Source organism: Polypterus senegalus, chromosome 3 (assembly GCF_016835505.1).
Source record: "Polypterus senegalus isolate Bchr_013 chromosome 3, ASM1683550v1, whole genome shotgun sequence".
NCBI lineage: Eukaryota > Metazoa > Chordata > Cladistia > Polypteriformes > Polypteridae > Polypterus > Polypterus senegalus.
Genome location: NC_053156.1, coordinates 3,455,994 through 3,472,524, shown reverse-complemented (window position 1 = coordinate 3,472,524; position 16,531 = coordinate 3,455,994).

Here is a 16,531-nt window from a genome sequence, read left to right as displayed (position 1 = left end):
ATCATTGAAAATCTATTTTATATTTACTAATGCTCTCATGGTAGTTAGTGCATCACACCAGTACACAGTACGTCAAAGAACATTTTGTGATATTTAAAATGAGCTCTTCTTAATAATATTGATCATGAGATGCTTCTCCAGAGCAATGATCTGCAGATAAAGCACAGTCTACCCTTTGTGTGAGTCACAGAGTATCTTAATATATATGTAGACCGCTACCTGGACTGGAAGCCACTGCTCATCACCAGCAGCTTTCTTCCTATCCTAGAGAATGTTTTTTTTTATTTTATTATCCATCCATCCATTGTCTAACCCGCTGAATCCGAAGACAGGGTCACGGGGGTCTGCTGGAGCCAATCCCAGCCAACACAGGGCAGGAACCAATCCTGGGCAGGGTGCCAACCCACCGCAGGACACACCCACACACCAAGCACACACTAGGGACAATTTAGAATCGCCAATCCACCTAACCTGCATGTCTTTGGATTGTGGGAGGAAACCCACGCAGACACGGGGAGAACATGCAAACTCCACACAGGGAGGACCCGGGAAGCGAACCCGGGTCTCCTAACTGCGAGGCAGCAGCGCTACCACTGCGCCACCGTGCTGCCCCTTTAATTTTATTATTATTACTTTAATTTAAAAATTACTAAAAGGACTTTCCTCCATTTGAGTGAGGCCAGTACTCTATGGTAGAAGGCAGACACATTTATATAAGTCAGGATTAACGTGTCATTGGACCTAATCATATTCATTTTGAAGTTTACATTTAAAACCTATATATTTATGTACTCCTTTATCAATTACCTTATCATTTCAAACAACACCACACATTTTCACACGTTGTCTTTAACCAAACATATTCCCAAACTCACTAAAATTCCTTCAAATATATTTCAGTCACAGCTCATATTTCATAAGGTACGTTTATACTTTCATACATTTTATTATTTAGCGTCTAATATTTAAAGCATTGTCACACTTTTCTTTACGTTTATTTTACTCCATGCAGAGAATATGCAAGTTTGAACCTTCATTTCCTATTGCTGGGCAACAGTGCCAACCACTGTGCCACCATATCACCTGACAGCTCATGGAAAGCATTTCAAACGATGTGCGTAACAAATACGCAGCTTCACATTTAGAATCTATTTAATAAGTCAGCTGACACACACACACACACACACACACACAGCGACACTTCGGAGCAGACATAACTGATAATGGACTCACTGGTGGATCAAGCTGTCCTCCGTCTTCATCCCTTCTCCAGCCCCCCTTATCTTTTAAAGGACCACCTCTGAAATCCCCCCATCACTTACACATCTTCCTGCAGTTTCAGTTTGGGTCCCTGCAGTGCAATGAGGCAGCGATGTGACTTGTGTGTCGTCCTGCAGGTCATTCAGATGATGTCCTTCATGTTTGTCCACAGCAGGTCTGACTACGTAGTTCCCGTTTGCCCCCCTGCTTTTTCTTTTTTAGGGGTCACTCGCCCCCCGTGGTCATCCTGACAGATGGCTACTCCAGGAGATTTCACTCCTTGTACGTCTGCTTTGGATAAAAGCCTCTGCCAAATGAAGGAATGGGTGACAGGATCTTCTGACGTCATTGGCTGTGTGGACTGAAGACGTCCTCGAGTGACCGTTGATGAAGTTAATATGTACGTAAACATTACACGTGATATTTATTGAAAAACTTTAACTGCTCAGCCTTTACAGAGTATGAAATGAGGTCTAATAAATCCAATTTAAAGTGTGTACTTTCACCATCATAAGCACATTCTTTCTCGTCATACACACAGCATTACAATGAAATAGTACGTTAAAATGTAAGGATTCAGATGTAAATGAACTTGTGGACAATTGAACAGACGACATTACTGGACTACACAAATAATTTTAAATTAAAGATGAGCAGGTGAAGTGCGTCTGCAGGATGTGATGCATTTAGCTGTAAATATTTAAAGAGTTTCAACAAATGTGATGAACTGAAATGCGTCGTTGACTCAAAACAATAAACTAACAGGGCTGTTCACTTTATTTATCTAATTTAATTTAATATAACTTACCAAAAACATGTTTCTTAGTATTATGTAATGCAGCTGTTTCTACTGATACAGTGACGTAATCCTCCTAGATGTCACATTAACATCTTTAAATTATGTTGAAACAAAAGATTTCAATGAATTCCTTATTACAGAAGCGTCATTTACTCAGGTATCTTAAGTTAATTTTTTATAACAATTCGCACTTTTTAATACTATTTTCCCACGTTCACCATACACAGTTACATTTAGTTGATTTAACGTAAAAAGCAAGTTTTGTGTATGCATCGCTCCTAAATTTAGAGGCAGTGGTGCTGTAAGAATTATGTTTCTGAACTTCTCTAGTGCCTTCAACACCATCCTACCTCTGCTCCTTAGAGACAAGCTGACTGAGATGGGAGTAGACTAACACCTGGTGGCATGGATTGTGGACTATCTTACAGACAGACCCCAATATGTGCGTCTTGGGAACTGCAGGTCTGACATTGTGGTCAGCAATACAGGGGCGCCGCAGGGGACTGTACTTTCTTCGGTCCTGTTCAATCTATATACATCAGACTTCCAATATGACTCGGTGTCCTGCCACGTGCAAAAGTTCGCTGATGACACTGCTATTGTGGGCTGCATCAGGAGTGGGCAGGAGGAGGAGTACAGGAAGTTAATCAAAGACTTTGTTAAATGGTGCGACTCAAACCACTTACACCTTAACACCAGCAAAACCAAAATCTAATTTTAATTAATTAATTAATTAATATTAGGGATCCATGTTCCTTTAACATCAGGGATCCAGAGTTTTCTTAGCCTTAGGCAAGAAGTTCACTGGCTTTTAAGTTCAGAATAGGTTAGGGGTATTGGGGTTAGGGTTAGGTTAGGGTTATTGGAGGAATAGAGTACCACATGGGTACAAATGCGCTATAGCGCTTATCTGACCGCACTCAACAGTTTGGACGAAAGATACGGAGAGAAGCACTTGTATGTTATTTATTTTCAGGACAGCCCTCAGAATGAATTTAGTCTAAAACCAAAGTCCAATACTAACCCGGAAAGGACTTTAGCAGGGGCTTCAATAATACCCCTCACACATAGAACTGAGGGTGTAGAATGGGATATTAAACAAGAAACTCCAAAAATTACGTTCAAATTGAACACTACTCAACCTTTGACTCCCCCATTTTGTATTATCCTAAAAATCATGGTGTGTCTAGATTTAAATGTACACAGTGGTGACTTGAAATTAGAAAACCAAATATGATCTTAGGGGATTCGAATGTACGATTGGTCAGGGGCTTCCTAACCGAGATGTACAGAGAGACAGTTATCCTGGAGCTAGGATTGGCCATGTTACTTCAATCCTGAGAAAAATTAAACCACCAAATAGGAAGGTTAGGAACCTGATCTCCTCTATCGGATTAAACAATTGAGATTTCCAACATCCAGAAACCATTGTCAAACAATTAAAGACAATGTTTACAACTGCATAAAAGCTACTTCCGAAAGCAGAAGTCTACATTCAAGAGCTTAATTTCTCATCTCACCTCAATGATAAACAGAAAGAAACCCTAATGGCATTCAAGAGCTATATGTAGTTAAAAATACTACACACATAAGGAAGCTTTCAGCTAAAGATTTTTTTCTGCAAAAGGATAAGGGAGGGGTCTCTGATATTAAGACTCTGGGGGGGTGCCCTGATAACAGTTTTGGGTGTACCCTGGATGTGAATACCCCCCTTTTTAGGACAAACTGACTCTCTAGAGGCTGAACTTAAGACTAGTGAAGGGGTCCCTTATGTTAAGACTCGGTGGGGTTGGGCTGATGTTAATAGCTTCAGGGGTGCCCCAGATGTGAGTATCCCTTTTTTAGGACAAACTGACCTTTTAAAGGCTGAGCTTAAGGTCGGTGAAGTGGTTCCTGATGTTAAGACTCTGGGGAGGATGTTAATAGCCTTGAGGGGGCCTTTAATATGAGGATTCTCTTCTTAGCTAATATCTTTCCATTACAACAAATTAAATTGGGAGTGTGAATGGCTCCCTTTTCTGTAATAGGATATTTTGGAATGTGTTTTGTGATGGAGGAAGGGATTGGTTTGGAATAAATATACAAAGGGGTCCGAAAACTACTATCAGGGAAGTGACATTTCCAGGCTTGGGAGGGACAGCTTTTGTGGAGGAACAACTTTGAGAGGGTGTGGTGCAGATCACTGACACCGCACAGGGCTGAAGAAAGACACAAGTCAGTGAAGGCCTCGCTGGAGACCTGCTGTGTGACCTTTTTGTGAAGTTCTAATACATAAAATGAGTGTCAGAGAACTTTTAAACTGAGAATTTGGAAGCCCTGCCTGTGGTACACAGAATGTCCTTCTTCATGCGTGGAAACTGAAGACGGCCGTCTTGGCTGGAAGAGAAACAATTCAGAAATACTGTAAGCTGACAAACTCTGAGAACTGGTCTTCCCTTGAAAGGTTACACACCTTTAATGCTGGCTTTCCAAAGTAAGAGAAGACGCCTAAGAAATGTAAATCAGGAGATTGCAATAAATTCTGAGAATAAAAAATAGCATGCAATTTCTTTTAATCAGAACAAATATTATAATAAAAGATACAGCCAATGATGCTTTTAAACATTTATGACAATACACTATATGTTGCCAGTCAATTGTACGTAATGTAACTCCAAGTTTACGTTCCTTAAAATTAAAGTATTTATACTATGATCTTTGTCATATCATACTAAATATTTTAAAAGAGAAAATTGTTAATACACAGTCATGAATGAATTAATCTAAAATTATTCAAAGCTAGCTTTTCAAAAGGTGAAAAAGTGCACAGTATACTATTTTGTCAAATCGTATTGTTAAGGTGAATATCTATCCGCATTAAAGTGTATTAAAAGTGTCAATTAATCAAAATTTACAAGTTACAAGATATCTTCTAGAGCACTTCACATACCTCCATGAACAGCTACTGTCCTTCTGTGGCTCTGTAAGTGGCTGATGAGGCCTGCAGAGGCCGATCTTTTATAGCAAAACAGACAAACAAACTCCTGAGCACCAAACACACCTGGAGGTTCCTCTGTGCTCTTCAATATGTGTCTCTGGTGAATATAAAATAGGTAGATATAAAGTTCTTAAAGCTGACAAACATGCACGAGAACAATCATTCTAAAGCAGTATTTTTGAAGAATGCAGGAGAGGTGGGCATGAAACATTTAATATTGTTTTAATAGTTCAAACAAACTGTACTATCATTGAAAGAACTTTATAAAATAATAATAATAATAACAACGTGATTCTGTCCTGGCTGTTCTTTTCCCCATTATTGTCTACAATCTAATTTGAACTTTCTTCAACTGGAGGTAATTGAATATTGCATTTACACTTGCCCTTTGTTTGTAGCCACTTATTCCAATTTTCAGTTATGTACTGTAAATATATATACAGAACTATGAAAAAGATCATCTAAAGTGACCTAAGTATATTCAAACTTCTGACTAGCAACATTACTATCATTGAAAAACCAGGATATCCACTATTAACTGTGTTTGTCTTAGAAACTTATGCAAACAAGAAGCTTTCTGTGGAACATTACCTTATATTGGCTCCATCTCTCTGTATTGTCTTTCTGAAATATATTTTGCTGTCTAAACTGCCAGTTGACTGATAGGTTTTGCTTCTGATTAACTAGCATATACGTGATATACAGGACAAATGGTGAATGATATTCTGCCTAATGTAAGTACTTAATCACGGTCACGTATATTTGATTACAATCCGTTACACTTTGCTATGGTTAATTATACTCAACAACGTTCAATTACATATCATAACAATTGTTAAAAAAATTATTGACTGCTGAATCCATCGATTTACTATTCAGAATCGAGTATTCCGATTAGCCCTGTAACAACTAGCTACACAAACCATCCTGTTTGTTGTTTAACTGTTAATACTTTGTTAGAGCGCTTAGTACTGCACGGAACCTGAAAGTTGATTCAGCATCTTTATTACACTGTGGTATAATTCATACCCTAGCAGTAAAGTATAATATTATCTAATATTACTAAAATGTGCAACAAACTCACTGCCATCTTGATTTCTTACTCAAACTCTTTCTTCTTCTTTTTTCCTTTCAAGAAAGATTTATTCAAAGTCCAACATTCCTTCAAACTCTGAGAAAAACAATGATGACATATCGAAACTGACATCAGAGAACGTTCCATGACTGGTGCTGGGGGCGTTCCATGATATGAAGTGCTTTCCATGTCTAAAGTCATAGGTATTGCAGGCTGCAGCCAGACCCTTCTCAAACCGAGTGTAGAATTTGCGTACGCCAAGGTATAAGCTACCGTGGAAATGTGCGTGGCTTTACGCCAAGTTTAGGTTTTATACATCGCAATTTGAGTGTTGAAACGTTCGTATGTTACATTTTTGTGCGTACGCACCCTTTATACATGAAGCCTCAGAAGTTTTAAGAGGTAATCAGTGACTCTTTTACAAGACAGCATGTTAAAGCATCAACACAGGGTGAAGCCTGTCTGGATTTAGTATTCTGTAATAATCAGGATAGAATTGAGGGTGTTGAGGTGATTGGACCACTAGGGTCACGTGACCAGAATGTAATACAATTCTCAGTATTTTGTAAGAGTGCAGATGCAAAGACTAAAATTGTTAAGTTGAACTTTGGTAGGCTAATTTTGAGCAGATGTGACAAAGTCTAAGTAGGATAGACTGGGATAAGCTTTTAAATGTGGAGACAGTCGAGGAGCAGTGGAACAGGTTTAAAAATGTTTTACATGTAATGCAGGACAGATACATACCTAAATTTGGAATTAATAGGAAACTAAAAAAAACTCCACGGTGGATTAATAAAGATTTAAAAAAGAAATTGCAAAGGAAAAAACTGCTGTATAAGGCATATAAGACTAATGACTGCAAAGTGAATCGTAGCGCGTATGAGAAAATGAGGGCAACCATTAAGAAGGATATCAGGGAGGCTAAAAGACAGTTGGAGAGGAATATAGCAGATAAGGCGAAAGAAGACCCCAAGAGATTCTTTCAGTATTTTAGTAGTAAAAGAACAGTTAAGGAGGAGGTCAAGTGCATCAGGAATAGTAAAGGAATTAAAAGATACAGACAGTGAAATAGCAGATGCCCTAAACTTACATTTTTCTGAGGTGTTTACAAGTGAGCAAGTGGATAACCTCAGAGCAGTAACAGGGACTACTAAGGAGGTACTGAGGGATTTGGAAATTGTAGAGGGAGAAGTGCTGCTCAGATTAAATAAGATGAAATCAAACAAATCACCAGGCCCAGATCAGATTCACTCTCGAGTTCTTAAGGAGGCTAGTGAGTACAGAGATAAACCCTTGACACATATTTTCATTGCGCATTGGACAGATTCTGAAGGACTGGAAAATGGCAAATATCATCCCATTATATACGTATAAAGGGTGACAGGGCAGATCAGAGCAACTATAGGCCAGTAAGCTTAACATGCATCACAGGAAAATTAATGGAAGGAATTATTAAGGATAAGATTGAGCAACACATGGCAAGGACAGGAGTTATTCTGAACAGTCAGCATGGGTTCAGAAGAGGGAGGTCATGTTTTACTAACATGTTGGAATTCTATGAGGAGGCAACAAAAGGATACGATCAAAGTGGAGCTTATGATATTATTGATCTGGACTTTCAGAAAGCATTTGATAAGGTGCCACATGAGAGGTTGGGCATCAAGTTAAAAGAAGTGGGAGTTCAGGGTGATGTTTTTAGATGGGTGCAGAATTGGCTCAGACACAGGAAGCAGAGGGTGATGGTGCGAGGAACCTCATCAGAACTGGTTGATGTGGTGACCAGCAGGGGGCAGTGCTAGGGCTGCTGCTATTTTTAATATATATAAATGATTTAGATAGGAATATAAGTAACAAGCTGGTTAAGTTTGCAGATGATACCAAGATAGGTGGATTAGCAGATAATTTGGAATCCGTTATATCATTACAGAAGGACTTGGATAGCATACAGGCTTGGGCAGATTTGTGGCAGATGAAATTTAATGTCAGTAAATGTAAAGAATTACACATAGGAAGTAAAAATGTTAGGTTTGAATACACAATGGGCGGTCTGAAAATCGAGAGTCCACCTTATGAGAAGGATTTAGGAGTCATAGTGGACTCTAAGCTATCGACTTCCGGACAATGTTTAGAAGCCATTAAGAAGGCTAACAGAATGTCAGGTTATATAGCGCCTTGATGTGTGGAGTACAAGTCACAGGAGGTTCTGCTCAACCTTTATAATGCACTGGTGAGGCCTCATCTTGAGTACTGTGTGCAGTTTTGGTCTCCATAAAGACATAGCAGCACTAGAAAAGGTCCAGAGAAGAGCGACTAGGCTGATTCAGGACTACAGGGGTTGAATTATGAGGAAAGATTAAAAGAGCTGAGCCTTTACAGTTTAAGCAAAATAAGATTAAGAGGTGACATGATTGGAGTGTTTAAAATTATGAAGGGAATTAGTCCAGTGGATCGAGACTGTTATTTTAAAATGAGTTCATGAAGAACACGGGGACACAGAACCTTGTTAAGGGTAAATTTCACACAAACATTAGGAAGTTTTTTTATTATTCAAAGAACAATAGACACTTGGAATAAGCGACCAGGTAGTGTGGTAGACAGTAAGACTTTAGGGACTTTCAAAACTCGACTTGATGTTTTTAGAAGAAATACAAGACAAGACTGGCGAGCTTTGTTGGGCTGAATGGCCTGTTCAAGTCTCGAGTGTTCTAATGTTCTAATGTTTAAGCAATTGCAGCAGGCAATACATTTTATTCAGAAATTAAAGATTTTAACATTCATAAATGTTCTTAATATGACCAGAAAAAGAAAGCAAATAAAAAGGTAATTGGGTATGCCAATCTGAGATAGAAGCTGGCTATCTGAGGAGTTGTCACAGATGATGCAACGCCGACACAACTGAATGTGTGAGGCTTTTCACTCTCTTAACACTAGAATTACCAGAGCCTACGAAAAAACTCGTAATTCCGTCCCACCTTAAACTGCTTCTTAAATCCCTTCACACACACCTCCGCCAGCGCCTTTGTTCTCTAAATGTGCTGATAAAGAGAAGCTCGGAGCAGCCGGCTATTCCATCCCCCCACCAATTTAGAACGTGCACGAACTTCTCTCAGCTCATGCCTTGATTGAGTATCTGGGAGTGAAGTGGAGTTTTAGAGTTGAAATAATAGATCGTTGTTTGGAACACACGCATTTCATGTCTGTTCCGTTTCTACAGTAATCTGTGTCAACACATTGTTAAAACAGAAACGTTTTTTTATATTCTAGTAGTAGATGACAAAATGTAGGCATAAACTATATAATGTATGAAGCCTGAAGTCCAAATAGCAAAGAAACATTTTCACAAGAATAACACAATTACGCTTTTATTCAAAATATAACTGCAGAAACAAAAAGCCGCCTTAACATGCGACATTGACACCAGTTTACTATAACTGACTCCGTGGTTCAATAGACTCAGCCCCCGCTTGGAATCAAGAGGTCACGATTCGATCCTGCGCCCCTCCGTTTTGAGAAGTAAACTGCTCTTAGTCTTACTGTTTTAGAATAAAAGCATACATTTGATTTCAGTCTGTAACAGCCGGTGCAATGTATGATCCTTGTAAAGGTTAGCTTTTTTTTTTATTCACTTTTCATTCTCTCAGTCGCGTTCAGAATCAATCCATACAACCCCATCTGACACGGCTGTTTTCACTAAACACGCGCTATAGCTCTGCAGTGTACCACGATGCATACTAACGCACCCCCCCGGGTTCTGACACACAAAAGCTGGCGATGCTGCCTTCTTCGTATCTCACCGTCACTTGCTTTTCTTTTTATTCAGTTTTATTGAGTGTTCCTGCCAGTCCCGCATGTTGCTGTATGCTTTTCTTTTGTACTCCAGGACATGCAGAGGAAAGAATGGTAAAGACCAGTAACTTGGCGCTATATGCAATCATCAGACACTCCCCATCTGCCCGTGTCGTTCAAACACAGGAACATATATTGGTGTAAAAGTATAACAAAAGTGCACTTTTATTCAAGTGCACTTTTTCCATCGCCTTTTCCTGTAAGAAGCAGTGTACACACTTCTCTCTATGCTGTGGTTTCTATTACACACCTGAAAGAAAGAGACAATATATGTGAAAATATAATCGCACTAATGCAATATTATTTGAAAGCGAACAGCGTCAGATCGGGTGTGAATTTATGCAGGAACTGGAAATTCTCTGATGCGGGACCTTCCCCCAGGGAAGAAAGTACAGTGTCAGGTGCTCATTCAGTGTAATAGAAACCATAGCACAGAGAGGTGTGTACACGGCAACAAGTACACGTGTCGTAAATGTAGGAAGGACGGTCCTTGGGTGTGTGGGAACTGTTAATATTTGAATGTGATGATTTTATATAGCACGGAATGAAAATCTGCACTTCTTAGCATTGCACCATGCAAGCTGTCGTATCAATCGCCTACTGTAACTTGCTTTCTTTTCTCTTCGGTTATACAGGTAGTTTTGAATAAAAGTGCACTTGTTTTGTTTGCGAAATGAAGTGTCTGCGTGCACTTTTCGTGGCATTACGTGTATTTTGAGCATGCCCGTTTGAGCAGTATAAAAGTATTGAAAAGTATAACAAAACAACGGGCAGATGGGGAGTGTCTGATGATTGCATATAGCGCCGAACTTACTGCTCTTTACTATTCTCTCCTCTGCGTGCCCTGGAGTACAAAAGAAACAGAATACAGAGCGCTATAGCTCTGCGTTGTACCACGATGCATACTAACGCACCCGGTTCTGACACACAGGCGCTGGCGAAGCTGCCTTCTTCGTATCTCACCGTCACTTGATTTTCTTTTTATTCAGTTTTATTGAGTGTTCCTGCCAGTCCCGCATGTTGCTGTATGCTGGATATGTTCATATGTATTGTCTCTTTCTTTCAGGTGTGTAATAGAAACCACAGCATAGAGAGAAGTGTGTACACTGCTTCTTACAGGAAAAGGATGGAAAAAGTGCACTTGAATAAAAGTGCACTTTTGTTATACTTTTACACCAATATATGTTCCTGTGTTTGAACGACACGGGCAGATGGGGAGTGTCTGATGATTGCATATAGCGCGAAGTTACTGGTCTTTACCATTCTTTCCTCTGCATGTCCTGGGTACAAAAGAAAAGCATACAGCAACATGCGGGGACTGGCAGGAACACTCAATAAAACTGAATAAAAGAAAAGCAAGTGACGGTGAGATACGAAGAAGGCAGCTTCGCCAGCGTTTGTGTGTCAGAACCCGGGGGGGGGGGGTTTGGCGTTAGTATGCATCGTGGTACACTGCAGAGCTATAGCGCGTGTTTAGTGAAAACAGCCGTGTCAGATGGGGTTGTATGGATTGATTCTGAACGCGACTGAGAGAATGAAAAGTGAATAAAAAAAAAAAGCTAACCTTTACAAGGATCATAAATTGCACTGGCTGTTACAGACTGAAATCAAATGTATGCTTTTATTCTAAAACAGTAAGACTAAGAACAGTTTACTTCTCAAAACGGAGGGGCAGGATCGAACTCGTGACCTCTTGATTCCCAAGCGGGGCTGAGTCTATTGAACCACGGAGGCAGTTACAGTAAACTGGTGTCAATGTCGCATGTTAAGGCGGCTTTTTCTTTCTGCAGTTATATGTTTGAATAAAAGTGCAATTGTGTTATTCTTGTGAAAATGTTTCTTTGCTATTTGGACTTCAGGCTTCATACATTATATAGTTTATGCCTACATTTTGTCATCTACTACTAGAATATAAAAAAGTTTCTGTTTTAACAATGTGTTGACACAGATTACTGTAGAAACGGAACAGACATGAAATGCGTGTGTTCCAAACAACGATCTATTATTTCACTCTAAAACTCCACTTCACTCCCAGATACTCAATCAAGGCATGAGCTGAGAGAAGTTCGTGCACGTTCTAAATTGGTGGGGGATGGAATAGCCGGCTTCTCTTTATCAGCACATTTAGAAGACAAAGGCGCTGGTGGAGAGGTGTGAAGGGATTTAAGAAGCAGTTTAAGGTGGGACGGAATTACGAGTTTTTTCGTAGGCTCTGGTAATTCTAGTGTTAATGGCTGTGTGGCTGTGATTGTTTTGCTTCTGTTATTTTCTCTTTTATTTTCCTCTCTTCAATTCAGCAGATGATAGAATGGATATTTTCACTTTAACTCTTTTAGGGTGGATGTCGACTTTTATCGACAGGAGGGGTTGAGGCCGCATTTCAACCATAGTCAACATCCGGGATAGATGGCGATAATCAGCTGTTAATGGTGACAACACTCACAGTTATGTTAAAGGTATTCTCTCTTTGCTTGGGGGAACGTTAGACTCATTGGCTCAGCATCTAATCTCTGCGAGTGCGTGAGTTACTGAAACATAAACAAAGGCAAGATGGCATCGACATCTCATGAGGGAACAACGTGAGCACAGAAAACAAAATACTCAGCAGAAGATGTTTTGTACATTATCACTGAGTTGAACTCTGATTTTTTGGAATCTGATTTTGTTGAAAGTGACCTGAAGATTGAGTAGGACACTGAGGAACTGGCATCAGCTGATCAGACCCCAGCCGATGCCACCCCAGCTGATTGGCAGCCAGCTGAGCACATTCGCACAGCTGATGCACCTACAAAAAGGTTTGCATTGGAGGAATACCCAGACATCGATCCACAGGACTCAACCTGGCTACCAGAGTTCAGAAGAAGGCACGGCTTGCTGTTGGACACGACGGATTACCAGCCACTGGACTACTTCAGGCTGTTCTTTCCTGAACATTCTTGTACTTCAAAGTGGAAACCCACAACAAAAGACGAGATGAAGGGCTTTGTGGCATTACAAATAGAAATGGGACTAGACTGGCGATATAACTTCAGGAGCATTGGTCCAAACGTGCTTTGTCCCCTGGTGGCTTTGGACAGGTTATGCCCGTGATGATAGGTGCAGCTGCTGGCAAAGTGTTATTCACTTCTGTGATAACCAGAAGCAAATCCCAAGGGTGAGCCCGGCTATAACCCCATGTATAAAGTTCAGCCCCTGCTTCACTTTGTGGAACCAACATAGAAACAATTTTATCAGCCTGGCCGTGATTTGTCTGTGGATGAATCTATGATAAAATACAAGGGATGGCTTTTTTTCTGCCAATATATATTGTGAAGGATGGCCGGCCATTTATCCCGGCCAATAACCCCAAGCCGCCAGGTGGAGCCCTCCTTGCAGCGTGGAGGTCCCCAGAAGACCAGCAGGGCATCATGGACAATGGAGTTTTTATGCAAAGCCCTGCTGGATGCTGTGGGGGCCACAGGAGGGAGCTGCAGGGAGGACCGCGGAGGTTCATCATAGGAAGAGCGACGGATTTCCGGGTTGAAGAAAAGGACTATTTACCCTGACCCGGAAGGAATAAGGACTTGTGGACTGTTGGGCAGAAACACTTCCGGGTCAGGGATTATAAAAGGACTATGGGAACTCCCAGACAATGAGCTGAGCTGGGTGGAAGGGTGGCAACGCGTCTGGGAGCTGGAGGATTGATTTATTTGAGAATTGTTGATTTATATGAGTATTGTGGTGGAGAGTGTGCTTTGTGCACTGTGGAAGAAAAATAAAGTCAACATTTGGACTTTTACCTGGTGTCTGGAGTCGTGGACAGGGGTTCAAGGGAGCGAGGGCGCCCCGTATCGTTCACATTATATATGCCAGACAAGCCCACAAAGTATGACATAAAGGATTTTGTACTGGCAGAAACAAACACTGGTTTCTGTCTGAAAGTAATCACATATACAGGAAAGTATTTCTTTTAAAGAGAGAACTGTCCCTTGACAAGTCAGATTGTGCTGGAGCTGATTCAGGGCTATGAACATTTGGGTCATGTTGTGTACATTTGGACAATTTTATACATGCCCAGAATTGTTCATGGAGCTACAGAGCAGATGAATTGGAGCTTGTGGCACAGTGAGGGTGAACAGGAGACACAGGCCTTCACAGGCTGAAGATGAACAGAGGTGACAATACGGTTTACATGCAGGCAGAAAACTTGGTGGCAGTGGCATGGCACGATGTCAAATGGGTGACTTGTCTCTACAGTACACACTAACAATACATGTGAGAAAGTAGGAAGCTGGACAAGCCAGTAGCACTTGAGGAGTATAACTGAAAAATGGCTGGAATTGATCGACTGGATCAGATGCTGGGGTCATACGCTTACAGCCATAAGTCCAGCAAGTGGTACCACACTGTGTACCAGCGCATGCGTGAGATTGCACTTACAAATGGCTATATAATGTTCAAGCAGGCAAACAGTGACAGCACTATGACTGCGGCAGATTTCTGCTAGTGGGAGGTTGACAGCTTGCTGGCAGAGTGTGTTGCAGTGCCTTTGGCAAAACGAGGAAGGCCATCACAAAGAGCAGTGCCAGGCAGACTGACTGAGCGCCACTTTCCTGCAACATATGAGGACAAAAAATACAAACCTGACTGTGTTGTGTGCAACAACAGACATCTGAAAAGGAGGCACCAGTGCAACACATACTGTAAGGAGTGCAACGTGGCAAGGCATGCAATTGGCTGCTTTGAGCGACATCAGACTTTACAGGACTTTGCTGTGTAACTTGAATGTGATATGTGTGGGAAATCACAAGGTATGCAGGCTCATACAACATGCAAGACAGGAACATTTGTCAAAAATATATTTTTTTTTTGTTGATTTGATGTGTTAAACAATTTGCTTTGTGTTAGTTTTTTTTTAAAAGTGAGTTTTTGGAAAAATATTCAGTCCTGAGACAAAAGAAACAAAAAAATCAGCCCTAAAAGAGTTAAGCTGATGACTTTTTAAAGCTTGTGAGGGCCAAGGTGAACACTTCTAGCCCCTCTCTGTCTAACGTCATTTTCACAGACCGCATCAGTACACATCGATGAGGTGAGCTTGAACTAAGATAACCAGTGGAAACTCCAAAAAATGTTTTAAAGTTCTAACCTTCTAAATCCTACTTGTCTGCTAATGATGTCTGTCTGCTCTTCTGACTGCAGAAAAAATCCCCTCAGTGTGAAACGGCCCTCTGTCTGTAGCAGCAGATCCTCCTTCTATGTGTAGACGAGCTGCTCCATGGAAAGTGCGCTTAGAGTTAAAACATACAGCAATAATGACATAAAAAATAAAATTGAAATAATGTGATATAAAACATAATAAGATCACTTCACAATCTGTCATATTTGATCTTTTATGTTTTGTTCTCTCCTTGATTGTTGCAACAACACTACAAAGACAAATTCCTCACCACATTAGTGCATCAGGCTAATAAAGAGGATTCTGGGAAGGGAGACACTTTCAACAACTTCATCAGTGTAATGGATTATGTAACCTGCAGCTCATCAGCCTGTGGTTAGGGGAAAGGAAGAGACGTCAAGGGAATAAATTAAATAAAGCTCAGTACAAACTGGAGAAACCTGAGACGAGAACTGACACCAGAGAGCAAAGTCAAGGAATTTAACACAAAATGACTTCAGCTGTGTGTGTTTCTATAATGGCATTTCACCTGAACAGACATCACAATCAGGAAATACGATGAGCTGAATCAAATGTAGGATCTGAGTGGACAATCACAGCATTGTCTGGATTAGTGACACGACTTGACATAAAGAACTTTCACATGTTTGAAATCAACATGCTGAGGTTTATCTAAACACACGGATATCAAGCGTCAGGTCTTTGTTAATGATCACGGAAAGAGACACTTGTGTTCAAATCCTCATTAAAACATTCATTAGAAAGAAATAAATATCAATACACATGAATGAGCGGACACCTCTGAATTATGTTGTTAGATTTTAAAAGTCTTACCAAGATAACTGAACACTTTCTGTGTATGAAGCAGCAGGAGCCATTGTGCTCTACAACAACCCTGTGGCCATTTGACAAATGAAAGGGAAAGAAAGCCTGAACAATTTGTGATGTGACAATCAAAAGGAATAAATATGTAAAATAATAAGAATAAAAGGCTCAGAGAAAGTACAGGGCTGAAAAGTGAGGAAGTTCAATGACAGCTTGTAATAACAGCATAAGTTTAACACTAGAATTACCAGAGCCAACGAAAAAACTCGTAAACCCAGCTCACCTTAAGTCCCTTCACACCTCTCTGTCAGCGTCTTTTGTCTTGTAAATGTGTGGATAAGCCCAAGCAGCAAGCAGCCTGCTTAATTGACTATCTGAGAGTGAGCTACCTAGAACTGGAAGGGGAAATAATTTGATGTGTGTTCTGTATCTACAACAATCTGTGTAAACACATTGTTAAAACAGAAACGTTTTTTATGTTGTAGTAATAAATAACAAAATGTACGACAAAATACGATAGCTTGTTAGAACTGTAAACCGGAGGTTGTGAGTTCGAAACCAGCGCCCTGGCAAAATTAGCGTTTTGAGTAGTGA